The sequence below is a fragment of the Aotus nancymaae genome, unplaced genomic scaffold (assembly GCF_030222135.1).
Source record: "Aotus nancymaae isolate 86718 unplaced genomic scaffold, 86718_ANA_hifiasm-v0.15.2.pri h1tg000041l, whole genome shotgun sequence".
NCBI classification, from domain to species: domain Eukaryota; kingdom Metazoa; phylum Chordata; class Mammalia; order Primates; family Aotidae; genus Aotus; species Aotus nancymaae.
Genome location: NW_026988455.1, coordinates 31,725,472 through 31,741,535, shown reverse-complemented (window position 1 = coordinate 31,741,535; position 16,064 = coordinate 31,725,472). Strand labels below are relative to the sequence as shown.

The 16,064-nt window shown below is 44.0% G+C and overlaps 1 non-coding gene and 1 pseudogene across 1 annotated transcript; both read right to left on the bottom strand.

Annotated features, from left to right (window-relative positions):
* Positions 1 to 532: 532 nt before the first annotated feature.
* Positions 533 to 945, bottom strand: LOC105725237 (large ribosomal subunit protein eL27-like; annotated as a pseudogene).
* A 13,958-nt stretch (positions 946 to 14,903) lies between these two features.
* On the bottom strand, positions 14,904 to 15,012 carry LOC135268700 (U6 spliceosomal RNA). The gene has a single exon (XR_010337069.1). It is a non-coding gene; the product is annotated as a U6 spliceosomal RNA (small nuclear RNA).
* Positions 15,013 to 16,064: the final 1,052 nt, after the last annotated feature.

The window sequence follows — 16,064 nt, the reverse complement described above, 5'->3', positions numbered from 1 at the left end:
ATGTCATGCCATCTCACCCAATGAATATGAAGTTGTATGTTAGAAAGACCTGGAGAAAACACATATAGAAATTAGGAAGTTAATTAGATATCAACTGGACTCTTTTTAGGAATATGATCTGGTCTAGTATTATTTTTGAACTGGGAACTTCCATTTTTCCTCCTGGAGACTTTCCTTTCACATCATCAATTTTATTAGTGATGGCTGAGGTGTCTCAAATCTGTGAATAAGGTTTAGTGAGAATTGATGAGCCCTGGTTAAATAAGAATTCTAATGGCTTATGGGTTGCTGCTATGTGGTAGAAGTCAAACTCAATTATCTTTTTTTTTTTTTTTTTGAGACAAAAATCTCTCTGTCACCTAGACTGGAGTGCAATGGCATGATCTCAACTCACTGCAACCTCCGCCTCCCGGTTCCAGTGATTCTCCTGCCTCAGCCTCCCAAGCAGCTGGGATTACAGGCATGTGCCACCAGGCCAGGCTAATTTTTGTATTTTTTTTCTTTTTAATTTTTAATGACCAAAACAAAGCATCTAAGATCGCAGCTTCTGGAAGAATCACTTGTTCTTGCCTGTCTCGTATTGCTCTTCAGACTTGACCTTGGCCTCTCATCGAGCCTTGCATTTAAGAGCAGGATCTCTGAGGACATCCTTATTGATGACAGTTTTGTCAAGGGGATTCCACAGAGTACCTTGTGGGCATCAGGTGACTGTAGTTATAAACTTTCACAAAAGACTTGATATTTGACCTCTTGGCAATCTTCTTCTTGCCCATGGCAGCTGTCACTTTGTGAGGACAGTGGTCAATTCCAGCCACCAGAGCATGGCTGTAGGGGCGATATGAAGTGCCATCATGAGTGTTCTTCACGATAATGGCTTTGCGTCCACAGTAGCATCCAGCCAGGACAAGCACCACCTTCCTGGGTTTCATGAACTTTTCCATTTCGGCAGCAACCACTGGGGCCTACAGCACAGAGGAAAGAAGGATACTTCCGCTTAATTTTTGTATTTTTAGTAGAGACGGGGTTTTGCCATGTTGGCTAGGGTGGTGGTCAACTCCTGACCTCAAGTGATCCATCTGCCTCAGCCTCCCAAAGTGCTGGGATTACAGGTGTGAGCCACCACGTCTGGCCGAACCCAATTATCTTGTAATTCAACAATTCTGTCTACCAGGAGACTCTAGAACCTCTTCAATGTATCTTTTTTCATTTGAAACATTTCTTTTGAAATCAGGCCTACTTTAGAAAGACAAAAAAAAAAAAGTCAAAATACAAAACCTTGATTTGTGAAAATGAAAGCAAAAGAGAAGGGATGTTTTTCTCTAAATTTAGCTTTTTTCAGTTAGGAAATATTAGACCATCAGGTAATCAATCTCGGCTACACAGGTCAAGCAAAAAACCAAACAAACAAACACAAACCATAGTTTGTTTAGCATTGTTGTGCCCCTAGACGAATTCTATCAGCATTTACATTGCTATTACTCTCCTTCCCCATTGCAGCCCTTTAAGAAAAGTTCTGTTTGGGAAGCTAGAACAAAGCCTATCTTTATGCTGTAAGCAGTGCCTAGCTCTCAGAGTTGGAGAAGGGGAGAAGAGAAAGGAATACTGAACAAGGAGGAGGAGAAGGTGGTATTTAGTTTCTTCTCAAATTTCACTCAGTAAGAATTTCTTCAGTGTCAAATAGGGAGGCATCTTCAGGGTTTGCAGTTTGTTAAGTGTTACTTAATATTTTCAAACACATTCTTTGGAATACACTCCTCTTTTTTCTTTTTTTCTTTTTTTTAAGAGGCAGTTTCAATTTTGTTGCCCAGGCTGTAGTGCAATGGCACAATCTCAGCTCACTGCAACTTCCACTTCCCAGGTTCAAGCAATTCTCACCTCTCGAGTAACTGGAATTACAGGCATGCACCACCATGCCCAGCTAATTTTGTATTTTTAGTAGAGACGGGGTTTCTCCGTATTGATCAGGCTGATCTCAAACTCTTGAGCTTAAGCAATCCACCCACCTTGGCGTCTCAAAATGCTGGGATTACAGGTATGAGCCACAGTACCCAGCCTAATTTTTAAACTCTTTGGAGAGATGAAGTCTCACTATATTGTTCATGTTGGTCTCGAACTTCTGGGCTCAAGTGATCCTCCTACCTCAGCTTCCAAAGTGGTGGGATTACAGGTATGAGCCACTGCACCCAGCCCTAGGAAGCTCTTCATAAGGAGACAATCTCATCCCTATCATCCTTTTGGTTGAAGATAGGAGCCAAGATGGTATTAGGGAAAGGTGGAAGGTGGTGATGGTGGTGGTGGTGGGTGGAAGGGATTAATATTGAGAATTGTTATTTCCATTGTAAAAAGAGCCTGATGTGTTCCTTTTGTGAATCCTATTATTCTCATTTCTTGAAAAATATTCTGATAGGATACTCCCTAGTTCCACAATCTCACAGATAATTAGTGTGGGAAGTAGCAAAGTTCTGTTTTAAAGTTTCCTTTCCTGTTAAAGAAAAAGTGTGCTAATAACTTTGTTAAGCTCTATCCTATGTAGCTGTTAGACATGCCATGCTTACAGACATGTAGTACATTCTATGTCCTTGTACTTTAACTAAGATATCTGTGCTAGACGTGCTCACAGGCATGTCCCAGCTCTCCATTGCTTTTACCTGTTTAGAAACATTTTAAGTTGTTAGCCAATCAGTTTTAGTTTAGATTGTGAGGTCCAGCTCCAGCCCACAGACATCAGACACAGCAGTAAGGTTGACCCCAAATGCGTAAGGGATAAATTTATGTGTTTTCCTTTGTTCATTGTACTGTTGGGGCATGATGGCTAGTGAGGGTACCCTTCCTGCAGTTCAGAAAGTAAAAATTGCATTGCTGAAAGATCCTTTGTCTCAGTGCTGATTTTTCTTTGTGGCACCAAGCATCTATTTCCAACAATTGATAAGAATCCCAAGTTGGAATGAGTTTCATTGAGTTTTAGCTCAGAGGTCTGTATAGAAAAGAACAACAGTTCTTCTACAGGTAAAAGGAATGGTGGAGAAACAGCCTCTTCTTAAGTTGGCTTTGGGACCCAGAAAAGTGCAAATAGTTTGCAGTTTGCTAGTGGCTAGATGGCTTCCAGCAAGCCTTTAAAATAAATAGAATAAATAGAGTCTATGGCCATATCATCCTGAATGCACCCAATCTTGTCATTAAATAAATAGAATTTCTTTGGTGAAGCATTTTCTTCCCAAAAGCTATGACAACTCTTTTAGGGGCTAAAGCCCTACTCATAAAAGTCCAGCTGCACACCTCTCATGGTCCTGCTGGAATTCATACTCCTGGGCTGTTGGTCCTTAGTAGGTAGACATTGTCTAATCCCTTAATCATCAAGACTTAGCTGCCCCATATCCACTTTCAAGGATGTGTGTCTGTGCATTAATGGAAGTTAAAGTTTTGAAGCATAATCTGTTCCAGGTAAGAAGTTATCAGCCAATATGTTTATTTAGGTCTACCAAAAAATACAGTTCTCTTCTAGATATTGAGGATATAAGGAACTATTACATAAATGTTGGCCAGGCACAGTGGCTCATACCTGTAATTCTAGCACTTAGGGAGGCTGAGGCGGGTGGATCACCTGAAGTGGGGAGTTTGAGACCAGCCTGGCCAACATGGTGAAACCCTGTCTCTACTAAAAATACAAAAATTAGCCGGGCATGGTGGTGTGCACCTGTAATCCCAGCTACTCGGGAGTCTGAAGTAGAGAATTGTTTGAACCCAGGAGGCGGAGGTTGCAGTGAGCTGAGATCATGCCACTGCACTCCAGCCTGGGCCAAACAGCAAGATGATTAAAAAAAAAAAAAAAACCAAGATATTGAAACAGCTTGAAGCAAGACCTGTTCTTTCTAGGGCCTCTCGGTCTCTTTTGTAGTTAGTTTCAGTGGGTTTTACCACCGGAAGGGAGAGGTAAACCTGGCTGGAGGGTATGTCTGGCAGTAGATTTGGGAGAGGGAATTTCTTCTCCTGCACATTAAAAATGACTCTAGGAGAGCCCTCTTTGCCCTCATACTGCTGTCCCCTTTGCACCTTCCTCTCACCATCCTGCATTCCCCTCAGTATACTAATCTGGGCCACATTTATTGGTGTGTGTCATTACTGTTAATTAAAGTTGAGAGACCACATTCCATCTTTCTCTTTCTTACCTCCTACCACCCCAAAGGGCCAGGCTAGCCTTCCTTGTACATTCTAATGATGCTTAGACTCAGGAAAGAAACAGAAGTGGAATGCCCTGCTCAGGGGTTCTGGCCTTGGCCACATCTTCCCCTAAAAATTAACCAGAGCCGCACTAATTTAGGGAGGAGGTAGATGTTGAGCTGGTTATACACTTGCCCAGCTAGTTCTTCCTTCCCCATCTGGCTCTTGTTGAGAATGTGTCTCTTCTCTCCTTCAGCAAAGATCCCTAGAGGACCAGACAGGGGAATGATAGGAGCTGTGCCTCAGAACTCTTCTCTGAAGCTCTCTTATTTGAGGACACTGTCAGACAATGCTACTGCTTTAATATTAGCGACTGACACCAACAGGCGAAGGAGAGGCAAAGGAATATAGTCTCAACAGAGCCCAACACTGGACTGGCTGTACCTTTGTCAATATTGAATTAAGAGCTATAAAATATTTCACCTTTTCTAATTCAAATAATCTCACTGTTGGAACTGCATCTTGAGAAAACAGTTCAAATTAAGACAAGAGAATTCTAACGATATCTAGTGCCAATATCTTAGTATCTGAATGCCATTATCCATGAGAAGGTACCAGAGCTCCTTGGAGAAATGGCTGATTCAGATCTGGGGCAAGGAAACCTCATGGTATGTGTCAGAAAGGAAAATGGTACTTAGAAAAGGAATAGTTTTGGGTAGAGAGGTGGTGAATTCTGTTTTGGATTGGGCTGGAGGTACCTGGGAGATGTACAGCTGGAGACGATCAGTGGGTACTATACAGTTGGATGTGAATTTAGACCTATGTATCAAATCAGATACAGATAATCAATGTTTCTTGTGTCACCTTGCAGAAGGATTCTCTCTGATTCTTGGTGAAAATGCAGATTACTGGGTACCACCTCAGAGGACAAGGCAACTGCATTTTAAACATGTTCTCCAAATGATTTTTTTTTTTTTTTTTGAGACTGAGTTTCACTCTTGTTGCCCAGACTGGAGTGCAATGGCGCTATCTCGGCTCACCACAACCTCTGCCTTCTGGGTTGAAGCGATTCTCCTTCCTCAACCTCCCGAGTAGCTGGAATTACAGGCATGCGCCACCATGCCCAGCTAATTGTTGTATTTTTAGTACAGACAGGGTTTCTCCATGTTGGTCAGGCTGGTCTCAAACTCCCCACCTCAGGTGATCCCCCCGCCTCGGCCTCCCAAAGTGCTGGGATTACAGGCATGAGCCACCCCATCCAGCCCAAAAATTTTTTAAAAGTTAGCCCACGTGGTGTCATTTTTTTTTTATATTTGTAAAAATACAAAAAATTAGCTGGGCATAGTGGCACACACCTGTGGTCCCAGCTACTCGGGAGGTTGAGGCAGGAGAATCACTTGAACCTGGGAGGTGAAGGTTACAATGAGCTGAGATTGCGCTACTGCACTCCAGCCTGGGCAACAGAGTGAGGCTCTGTGTCAAATAAATAAATACTTCAGCATGTCAAAAACACCATAAAAAAATTAAAATGAAAAAATAGAGGGAAATCCTATGGCATATATGAACAAGTAATATCATTAATGTATGAAGTGTTTATAATCCGTGCAGAAAACTACCACTATTTCAGTAAAAAAACAAAGTGTGCAAACACAAGAATATGCAATTCCCAAAGAAAATACAATTTTCTCTCTCTTTATGTGTATATATATATATATATATATAGGACGTGAATATGAAATACTTATTAAAACAAAAATGGAATGTCATTTTTAACTCCTCAAATGGGCAAATATTTTGTACAAGAAAGTATGGCTTAGGGAATCAGGGAAATAGAAATAAGCAAAGTCATCCTCTGTTAGTAGAAATGAATTTGGTATCACTTTTCCTTTGTTGTTGTTGTTGAGACAGGGTCTCACTCCCAGGCTGGAGTGATCTTGGCTCACTGCAGCCTGTACCTCCCCAGGCCCAGGTGGTTCTCCCAGCTCAGCCTCCAGAGCTGAAACCACAGGTGTACACCACCACACCCAGCTAATTTTTTGTATTTTTAGTAGAGATGGGGTTTCTCCATGTTGTCTAGCTGGTCTCGAACTCCCGGGTTCCAGCAATCCACCAGCCTTGGCTTCCCAAAGTGCTAGGATTATAGGCGTGAGCACCACACCCAGCTTAGTATCACTTTTCTGAAAGGCATTTGTAAGTAATATCAAAAATTTAAAATATTCCTACCCTTTGAAAACAGTTCTGCTTCTGGGAGCTTAGTTTTTACATGTATGTAAAAAAAAAAAATTGTTTCAGGCCAGTTGTGGTGGCACGTACCTGTAATCCCAGCTACTCAGGAGACTGAGGCACAAGAATTGCTTGAACCTGGGAGGCAGTGGTTGTAATGAGCCCAGATGGTGCTACTGCACTCCAGCCTGGGTGACAGAGAAAGACTCTGTTTCAAAATATATATGTACATATATATATATATATATTTAAAATTTTTGCAGGCTCGCTGGCCTTTGGCAACCTTGTGCTTATCACCATTGCCAAGAAGTGTGTGCAAGTGTGAACCAGTGAGTGTTTCCCTGTTCTGTTTTTTTTTGTTTGTTTTGAGATGGAGTTTCGCTCTTGTTACCCAAGCTGGAGTACAATGGTATGATTTCGGCTTACTGCAACCTGTGCCTCACAGGTTCAAACCATTCTCCTGCCTCAGCCTCCTGAGTAGCTGGGATTACAGGCATGTGCCATCACGCCTGACTAATTTTGTACTTTTAATAGAGATGAGGGAGATGAGGTTTCTCCATGTTGGTCAGGTTAGTCTCAAACTCCCGACCTCAGGTGATCCACCCGCCTCCGCCTCCCTAAGTGCTGGGATTACAGACGTGAGTCACCTCAAGCCCAGCATGTTACAATTTTTGACAGAGTTTTATATCTTCTCATTTGTAGATGTGCACTTTAATACAGACAGCTACGTGTTTAGCATGTAACACCAACTCAAGGCTCAGCAGCTCTGTTAGTTGAAATAGTACATAGACATCTGTAGCATCTACTTCCGTTGTTCAAATGTCCTTATAAAAATAGTTATGAAAAAGTGGCTGTTCTCACAGGTACACAGGCAATCTTAAACCTCAGTGAGTTGGCTGTTTTCCCCTTAGCCTGAGAACCATGGCCCGTCATACTTTGGAAGTTAGGCCAGCAAATCGGGGAATGCGAATAGAGTCAGAAACCTGGAGTGCTTTTATTCCCTTCACAGACTCATCTAGCAAAATGGATTGCTTTGCAATTGTGAAGAGGGAAAAAAAGAATAAGGAAGAGAAGAATGTGTTCGCTTTATGAGCCCTGGTTTGAGTATAGGATGATTTTTTCTTTTTTTGGATGAAAAGTGGGATCTTAATGGATGCTCACAGTCGGCTCAGGCAGCTTCTGAAAGGTCCCCTTGTCAAACAGCACCCTAGATAGAAGGACCCATTGTTTTCTAAAACTAAAGTTACCATTCTTTCCTTTATCCTTTCTTTTGTACCTTTTAGTGTTTGCTTCATCCGAATATTTTAATCCCTAATGTGGTGACTGGGTGTAATTGATCTCATTAAGCCTCTCCTATTTTCTCCTGTTTACATGACTAATATTATTGTGTTTTATAGAGCTTATACCAACAAGCCACTCCTTTGTCCCATTGTTTCAGCTCCAGGCCAAAAACCAACAATGAAGTTTTATCTTTCCAATCTTGGACCTCACCTACTTGTCATTCAGAGCGAATAGATTACATGAAGAGCATGTTCCTTTGAAAACAAAGCAAGGATTCATTTTTATGACCTAAAAACAAACAATTACCTTTCTCAAAGGTCCTGGTCATCTCTTTTTATGAGGATAGACTGGCAAAGACTCACCTTAGAAGAGGAAAAAAGTATATACTTCCTTGTGGGCTGAAAGCCCAAAGTCCCCTAGCAATAATGCCCTGCTCCCTAGCTTATATTTCTTTCACAGAGCATAGAATATCCAGAAGCAGACAATCTGAGCAGTGGAGGAGGGCATGTGGTGAGGTTATCTCGTCTAAACCCCTGCCCTTCAGCAAGACCACACCCAAGCCAGACAGAGGAGAACTGATCTTGTTTTTCCAACACTTACAAAGCAGAGCCTTCTTTGAAAGTCCCATATTTGAAATATCGTGTCAGAAAATTGTTCTAAAAAGCCAGCCTAGTAAAAGCTTTTCTTGTCATTTTCTCAGTTACTCTTTTTCTTTTCTAGGCTGAAAATAACCAGTTACCATCCTCAGGGAATCAACAATTTAATGAGAAATAACTTCTGGTGAGGCGGTGGTTCTCAAACATTAGCAAGTGTCAGCGTCACCTGGAGGGCTTATGAACACACAGATCACTGCACACCCCCAGTTTCCAATCTCAGAGGTCCAAGGAAGGCTCTAGAATTTGCATTACTAGAGAGTTCCCAGGTGATGCCAATGCTATCGGACTGGGGACCCCACTTTGAGAACTGCTGCTATAAGGCCCAGTGCTAGGAAATCTGAAGGATAGAAATATACAGATGCCTAAGAGGTGGGAACAAGTGGAATTGACAAGTAAACGGGTTAACCTCCATATGGAAAGTGCCAAACGCCCGTCACATAAGCCCTTTGCTAGCTCAGGGTGCAGTGTGGGAGGCCGATGTGAATAGTAGTTTGGGATGTCAGCCATTCACACCAGGAACTGTGTGGGCACTGAAGGGGAGCACAGTGCCCAAGTTGGGTGAGGAAGGGGCCAGAGACAGCTTCCTGCAGACCAGAAGCCATTCCTGGGTGGATTTTGTTTGTTCGTTTGTATTGTTTTTGTTTTTGCTTTTGAGATGGAGTTTCACTCTTGCCGCCGAGGCTGGAGTACAATGGCTCGATCTTGGCTCGCTGCAACCTCTGCCTCCCAGGTTCAAGCAATTCTCCTACTTCAGCCTCCCAAATAGCTGGAATTACAGGTGCCTGCCACTCACTTCAGCCTCCCAAAGTGCTAGGATTACAGGTGTGAGCCACCACTCCCGGCCTTGTGGATGGGTTCTTTTTTTTTCAGACAGATTCTCACTCTGTCGCCCAGGCTGGAGGGCCATGGCGCAATCTCGGCTCACTGCAACCTCTACCTCCCGGGTTCACGCGATTCTCCTGCCTCAGCCTCCTGAGTAGCTGGGACTACAAGTGCACACCATCACACCCAGCTAATTTTTGTATTTTAAGTAGTGACAGGGTTTCACCATGTTGGCCAGGATGGTTTCCATCTCCTGACCTCGTGATAATGCCTCAAGGATTACAGGCAGGCGCCACCATGCCTGGCTTTTTTTTTTTTTTTTGCTTTTGGAGATTGCGCTTTGAAGGTGGTTTTTTTTTTTCCTTTTTATACTTTAAGTTCTAGGATACACGTGCAGAACATGCAGGGTTGTTACATAGGTATACACGTGCCATGGTGGTTTGCTGTACCCATCAACCTGTCATCCACATTAGGTATTTCTCCTAATGCTATCCCTCCCCTAACCCCCCATGCCCCAACAGGCCCCGGTGTGTGATGCTGCCCTCCCTGTGTCCATGTGTTCTCCTTGTTCAACTCCCACTTATGAGTGAGAACATGTGGTGTCTGGTTTTCCGTTTCTGTGTTAGTTTGCTGAGAATGATGGTTTCCAACTTCATGTCCCTACAAAGGACACGAACCCATCTTTTGTTATGGCTGAATAGTATTCCATGGTGTATATGTACCACGTTTTCATGGATTCTTAAAGAAGAGAAGGTGTCCAGACAAAGGGACAGGGTGAAGCATGTGCTCTTCCAGCAGAGGAACAGTATGGAACTGAGGAGGGGACGTGGAGCATTCACCAGGCAGCAAGCTGTGCAGGTGTCCCCAAGGGGAGCATGCAAGTGCAGTGAGGACAGAGTGCAGAGGCGGGCAGGCCGAGACTCAGAGGGCACAGCAATGCAGGGGGAGGAGTCTGGACGATATTCTGAAGGCTCCTTTGACATCGAGGACAGAGAAAGCTTTGCTAAGACTCCATAGAAGGGGGGATCAGAGAAAAAGGAGAAGTAGGAACACAGCTCTCCCCAGTCCTCTAGGTCCTCCACTGTAGGACTTCTCTGCCAGGCTCAATCTGGTTTCCTGCTGATATCAGTACTTGCTAGCCTCCTAGCCTAAGTGCAGGACCGCACTCTCTTTCCTTTTAATTTCATTGAATGATTTGGCAGTTTCATAGAGGGAAATTTATAAAGACACTGGGCAAACATAAAACCAAAATGAACACAAAGAGAATACAGAAGCTGGGTCTAGAGATAAGGCTTCTAGCTCCACCTTTTGTGGGCTGTACAGCTTTGAGCATGTTACTTAACTTCGTGTGCAGCAGTCTCTGTATTTAAATAGAGACCTTATCCCCTAATAAGACCCTTAAGACCTTACAGGGCCGGGCCTTCCCTGATGTCTTTAGCCTGAGCTTACACTCACTGACTCTGCCCCAACTATATAAACCTCTTTTAAAGTGGGTTTGCTGGGCCGGGCGCGGTGGCTCAAGCATGTAATCCCAGCACTTTGGGAGGCCGAGGTGGGCGGATCACGAGGTCAAGAGATCGAGACCATCCTGGTCAACATGGTGAAACCCCATCTCTACTAAAAATACAAAAACTAGCTGGGCGTGGTGGCACGTGCCTGTAGTCCCAGCTACTCGGGAGGCTGAGGCAGGAGAATTGCTTGAACCCCGGAGGCGGAGGTTGCAGTGAGCCGAGATTGTGCCACTGCACTCCAGCCTGGCGCCTGGCAACAGAGTGAGACTCGGTCTTAAAAAAAAAAAAAAAAAGTGGGTTTGCTGAGCTCCTTTCTGCCCCAGGCCTCTGCACAGGGATTTCCCTTGTCTACAATAGCCTTGCTCTTACCTCACTAATGAACTACTACATTAAAAACTAAGACCCACTCCCTCAGGGAAATCTCTGATCTCCCTGAATAGGTTAAATCTCTCTGATGATAGGGTTTTTTAGTATCAGGAACTTCTACCTGATGTCACTGAATGATTGCTTTTTGTGTAATTATTTGCTTAATGTTTGTCTCCTACTAGAACAGGGGTCAGCAAACCATAGCCAGCTTTGGCCTGAAGCCTGTTTTTATTTAAAAAAAAAAGTTTTATTGGCATGCGGCCACACCTACTTTTTCACATAGTGTATGCGTTGCTTTTGCACTACAGCTGCGGAGTTGACTGGTTGCAGCAGAGGCCTGATGGCCCACAAAGCCTAAAATACTTACAATCTGTTTTTTACAGGGAAAAAAATGGCCAATCCCTGTATAATCCATGAAAGCAGGCACAAGGTCTATTTTTGCTTACTTGCTTATCCTTAGTATCTAGCGTAGTGTCTGCCACATAAAGGATGCACAATAAATATTTATTTTAAAAACAATGAATAAAAAAAGATTTTTTAAATGACTGTTTTGCCAGAGTGTTGAAAGAGTTAAATAAGAGACAGTATTATTTTTAAAAACCCAGGAATGTATGCCTAGAACGTAGTAGGTGTTTAATAAAAAAATAAATGTTAGCAGGGTTTTTTTGTTGTTGTTATTCTCAGCCTTTCCTTAGTCAGTGCTTTTTTTTTTTTTTCTTTTTAGACAGTCTTGATCTGTTGCCCAGGCTGGAGTGCAGTGGCATGATCTCAGTTCACTGTACCCTACATCTCCTGGGTTCAAGCGATTCTCCTGTCTTAGTCTCCCTCCCAAACGGCTGAGATTACAGGTGTGTGCCACCATGCCTGGCTAATTTTTGTATTTTTAGTAGAGACGGGGTTTCACCATGTTGGCCGGGCTGGTCTTGAACTCCTGACCTCAGGTGATTCACCCGCCTCAGCCTCCAAAAGTGCTGGGATTACAGGTGTGAGCCACAGCGCCTGGCCGTCAGTGCTTTTTAGTCTTCTCTCTGATTCTACACTTAAACTGTCCTCTGACCCTGGTGTGCTCCTGTCTTCCATATCTTATCCTCTGGCCTTGGCCTCCTGGAGGAGAAAGGCATTTCCATTCCTGGCTCTAGGACTCTTTCTTTGGATCCAGATTCTTAGCAATGTACTCTCCACCCTTCCTAGAGTTTTCCTTTTATGATGTTCAGTCTATTTGAAGCATATTATTTGCAAGCCTTGTCGTAGTCTTCGGGTGATGCCCCTTTAACCTGTCTTCGGGCTTGCTTCACCAGGGTCATCTAAATGATGGCAGTTCCATCTTACTTTATGACCACTTCCTGCAGGGACAGCAGACAACTACCTGTGGTTGGTCAGGAGATGCTGGAAGACTGGCGGAGAGCTGCTGATGGGACAGCGATGAGCAGAGGCTTGTGGACTGGACCTGTGTGGTTTCGTAGGTGAGAGGAGCGAGGTAAAGGAGAGCAGGCGCAAAGCCCGGCCTAGAAGCTGTTTAGTCTGGAATTGGCCCAACTGGATGTAGAAGCCAAAAGAAGGGAAGGTTTGGTAAAACTAGGGTCAGCAAACTGTGACCTGCAGGCCAAATTCGGCCTGCCTCCAGTTGTTTTTTTCCCCAAAGACAGAATCTTGTTCTGTTGCCCAGGTGGAGTATGGCTTGATCTCGGCTCACTGCAACCTCTGCCTCCTGGGTTCAAGCAATTCTCTTGCCTCAGCCTCCCTCCTGAGTAGCTGGGATTACAGGCACGCACCACCACACTCCAGCCTGGCGACACCCAGCCGAGATCGCACCCCTGCACCCCAGCCTGGCGACAGAGCGAGACTCCATCTCAAAAAAAAAAAAAAAAAAAAGACCATGGACTCTGATTCAAATGTTGGTTTCACCACTTACAGCAGTGGGACCTTGAGCAAGTGTCTTAGCCTCTCTGAGCAGCAGTTTCCATGTAATAAAATGTGAATAATTATATTGTCAAATATATGGTGTCGTTGTGAGGATCAAATGAGCTAATGCATGCAACAATGTCTGGCATATTGTAGGCACTCAATAAATATTCACTACTATTAATTACTATGATTAGATGGAGCACAGCAGTGGAAGAGTTGTCCTGGGAGAGGAAAAAGCTATCTTGCTTAGTGCAGCATGTGGAATAGAGCGAAAACAATAGACATTCAAGATAAACAGGCTTGGGATCAGTTCCTTTTGTTAGTGATGCTGTGTGACTTCAGTAAAGTTGATTAACTGCCAAGCTTCAGTTTTCCCCTCTAGGGAACTCATATGTCAAGGAGTGGGGGTGGGGGACCTTCTTGCTCTTGAATTTAGGAGATGTGCTTCCTCTATAGTACTGCCTGTCACCATCTCAGCTGAAACACACATGGCTTCTGTTTCACCCTATGCCAGAAAGCCCACTGGAAAATTCTCTTTCAGCAAGCACTTTATGAGTTTAGTAGATTTACTTGAAATTTTAAGAGTTATGCTTTTGAATTAGCTGGGTGTGGTGGCGGGCACCTGTAATCCCAGTTACTCAGGAGGCTGAGGCAGGGGAATCGCTTGAACCCAGAAGGTGGAGGTTGTAGTGAGCCGAGATCGCACCACTGCATTCCAGCCTGAGTGACAGAGTGAGACTCTGTCTTAAGAAACAAACAAAAAAAAACAAAAACAAAAAAGATTTATGCTTTTTAAGGTAGGGATATATTGTGCCATACAAAGCTTTTCTCTAAATCACCTGCTCTCTCCTTGCCTCTGCTCTTCCCCCTCCTCTCTGAGTGAGGAGCCCATCGTCCCCTCACCCTGCCCATTCCACACACATTTCCTCATCTCTCTCCCCTCCCCCGACATTATTGTCCAAAGAGGCTGACCAAGACATTTTCCCACAAAGATGGTTCTCTCCCCAAGGAAATTTTTTTTTTTTTTTTTGAGACAGAGTCTTGCTCTGTCACCCAGGTTGGAATGCAGACTGCTATTTCCGCCTCCTGGGCTCAAGCTCTTTTCATGCCTCAGCCTCCTGAGAAGCTGGGATTACAGGTGTGCACCACCACACCCGTCTAATTTTTTGTATTTTTTAGTAGAGATGGGGTTTCGCCATGTTGGCCAGGCTGGTCTCAAACTCTTCACCTCAAGTCATCCACCCACCTTGGCCTCCCAAAGTGCTGGGATTATACGCGTAAGCCACCACGCCTGGCACCCAAGAGAAATCCTCATACCAGCTGTTAAAAGAATATGATTTCCTCCATCCCCTAACAAGCAACACAGGGATAATTATGCCTACCTCACAGGGTGTTTGCGGGAATTAAATGAGGTAATGTTTCTGCAAGCTCCTGGCACATAGCAGGCAGTCAATAAATGTTAGTTCCCTCCTCCTTTGAGTTTTCCTTTGTGATTTGAAGGAACAAAGAGAGATGTTGAGAGAGATTTTGAGGCGGGGAGGAGAGTAGATAAAGCAGCCAGGAAGGTCACCCTTGACCATCACCCTCCAGTAAAGTGGAAGGGATTATTTGCCAAGAGCAACTGGAAGAGATGGAGAGGCTCAGGGCAGAAGCCAGACAAGCCTGGTTTATCTTAGAATCCATCCAAAAGGGTTTAGTTACTAGAACAGCAGTTCCTCTGCATAAATCCTTCAGGTTCTCGAAAAATGTTATTAAATCACTTCTGCATCATAAATAATCCTAATTTTATTGCTCTGGCCTCTCAGGCCAAGGTGTGAGTCCTGCAAGATCCCTCTCCTGCTGAGCCACAGGCCCAGGCACACAGCTGCAGGGGCAGGATCCCAGGCTGGGCTGAGTGGAATCCAGTGGCCTGTATCGTCTGCTGGCTTTCTCTGATATTTTCCAAGCTATTTCATTGTTTAATTTTTTTTTAATTTCTCAAAAAAATATGGAATGCTTCACAGATTTGCATGTCATCCTAAGCAGGGGGCATGCTAATATCCTCTGTATTGCTCCAATTTTCGTATACGTGCTGCCAAAGTGAGCAGCACTACAAGCCCTTTCAAAGTTGAGGTCTTCTTAGTAATCTTCCTTGAGGTGTAGGACTCCAGACGAGAGGTTTATTAGCAAGGTCCTTCGTGCAGAGGCATGGGAATTTGGGAATTCTGTTACTTGTCTATTTAGATACGTCTCTTGTCCTGTTGTTTCTGTTAGTTTATCTTTTCTTTTTCTTTTTTTTTAAGACCATGGAATTTTAAAAAATCTTCTTCCAAAAGGCCAGTCTAGATGGCTCACGCCTGTAATCCCAGCTCTCTGGGAGGCCAAGGTGGATGGAGCATGAGGTCAAGAGATCCAGACCATCTTGGCCAATGTGGTGAAACCCCATCTCTACTAGAAATACAAAACTTAGCTGGGCGTGTTGGTGCGTGCCTGTAGTCCCAACTACTCAGGATGCTGAGGCAGGACAATCACTTGAATGTGGGAGGTAGAGGTTACAGTAAGCTGAGATCAGGCCACTGCACTCCAGCCTGGCAACAGAGCAAGGCTCTGTCTCAAAAAAATACCAACCAACCAACCAGTCAAACAAACTTCTTCCAAAAGAGTGGATGGGTGGCTTTCATCTATTCTGTTGTGGGCCAAGGATGTTTCTCCCCCATGTAAAAACACATGGTTGTGATTATTCAATACCAGATTGTATCCCATATCTTAAGAAGTCCCTGCTATTCTCCCCAGCTGTCCTCATCCATATCTATGTATCTTTTCTTTTCTTTTTTTGTTTTTTGAGACAGAGTTTCACTCTTGTTCTCCAGGCTGGAGTACAATGGCACGATCTTGGCTCACCACACTCTCCACCTCCCAGGTGGAGATTCTCCTGCCTCAGCCTCCCAAGTAGCTGGGATTACAGGTATGCACCCCCACGCCCAGCTACTGGCTAATTTTGTATTTTTAGTAGAGACAGGTTTTCTCCATGTTGGCCAGGCTGGTCTTGAACTCCTGACCTCAGATGATCTGCCTGCCTCAGCCTTCCAAAGTACTGAGATTATATGCATGAGCCACTGTGCCCTGCCCTGTATCTTTTCATTGATCTTCTTTTTTCTTTTTT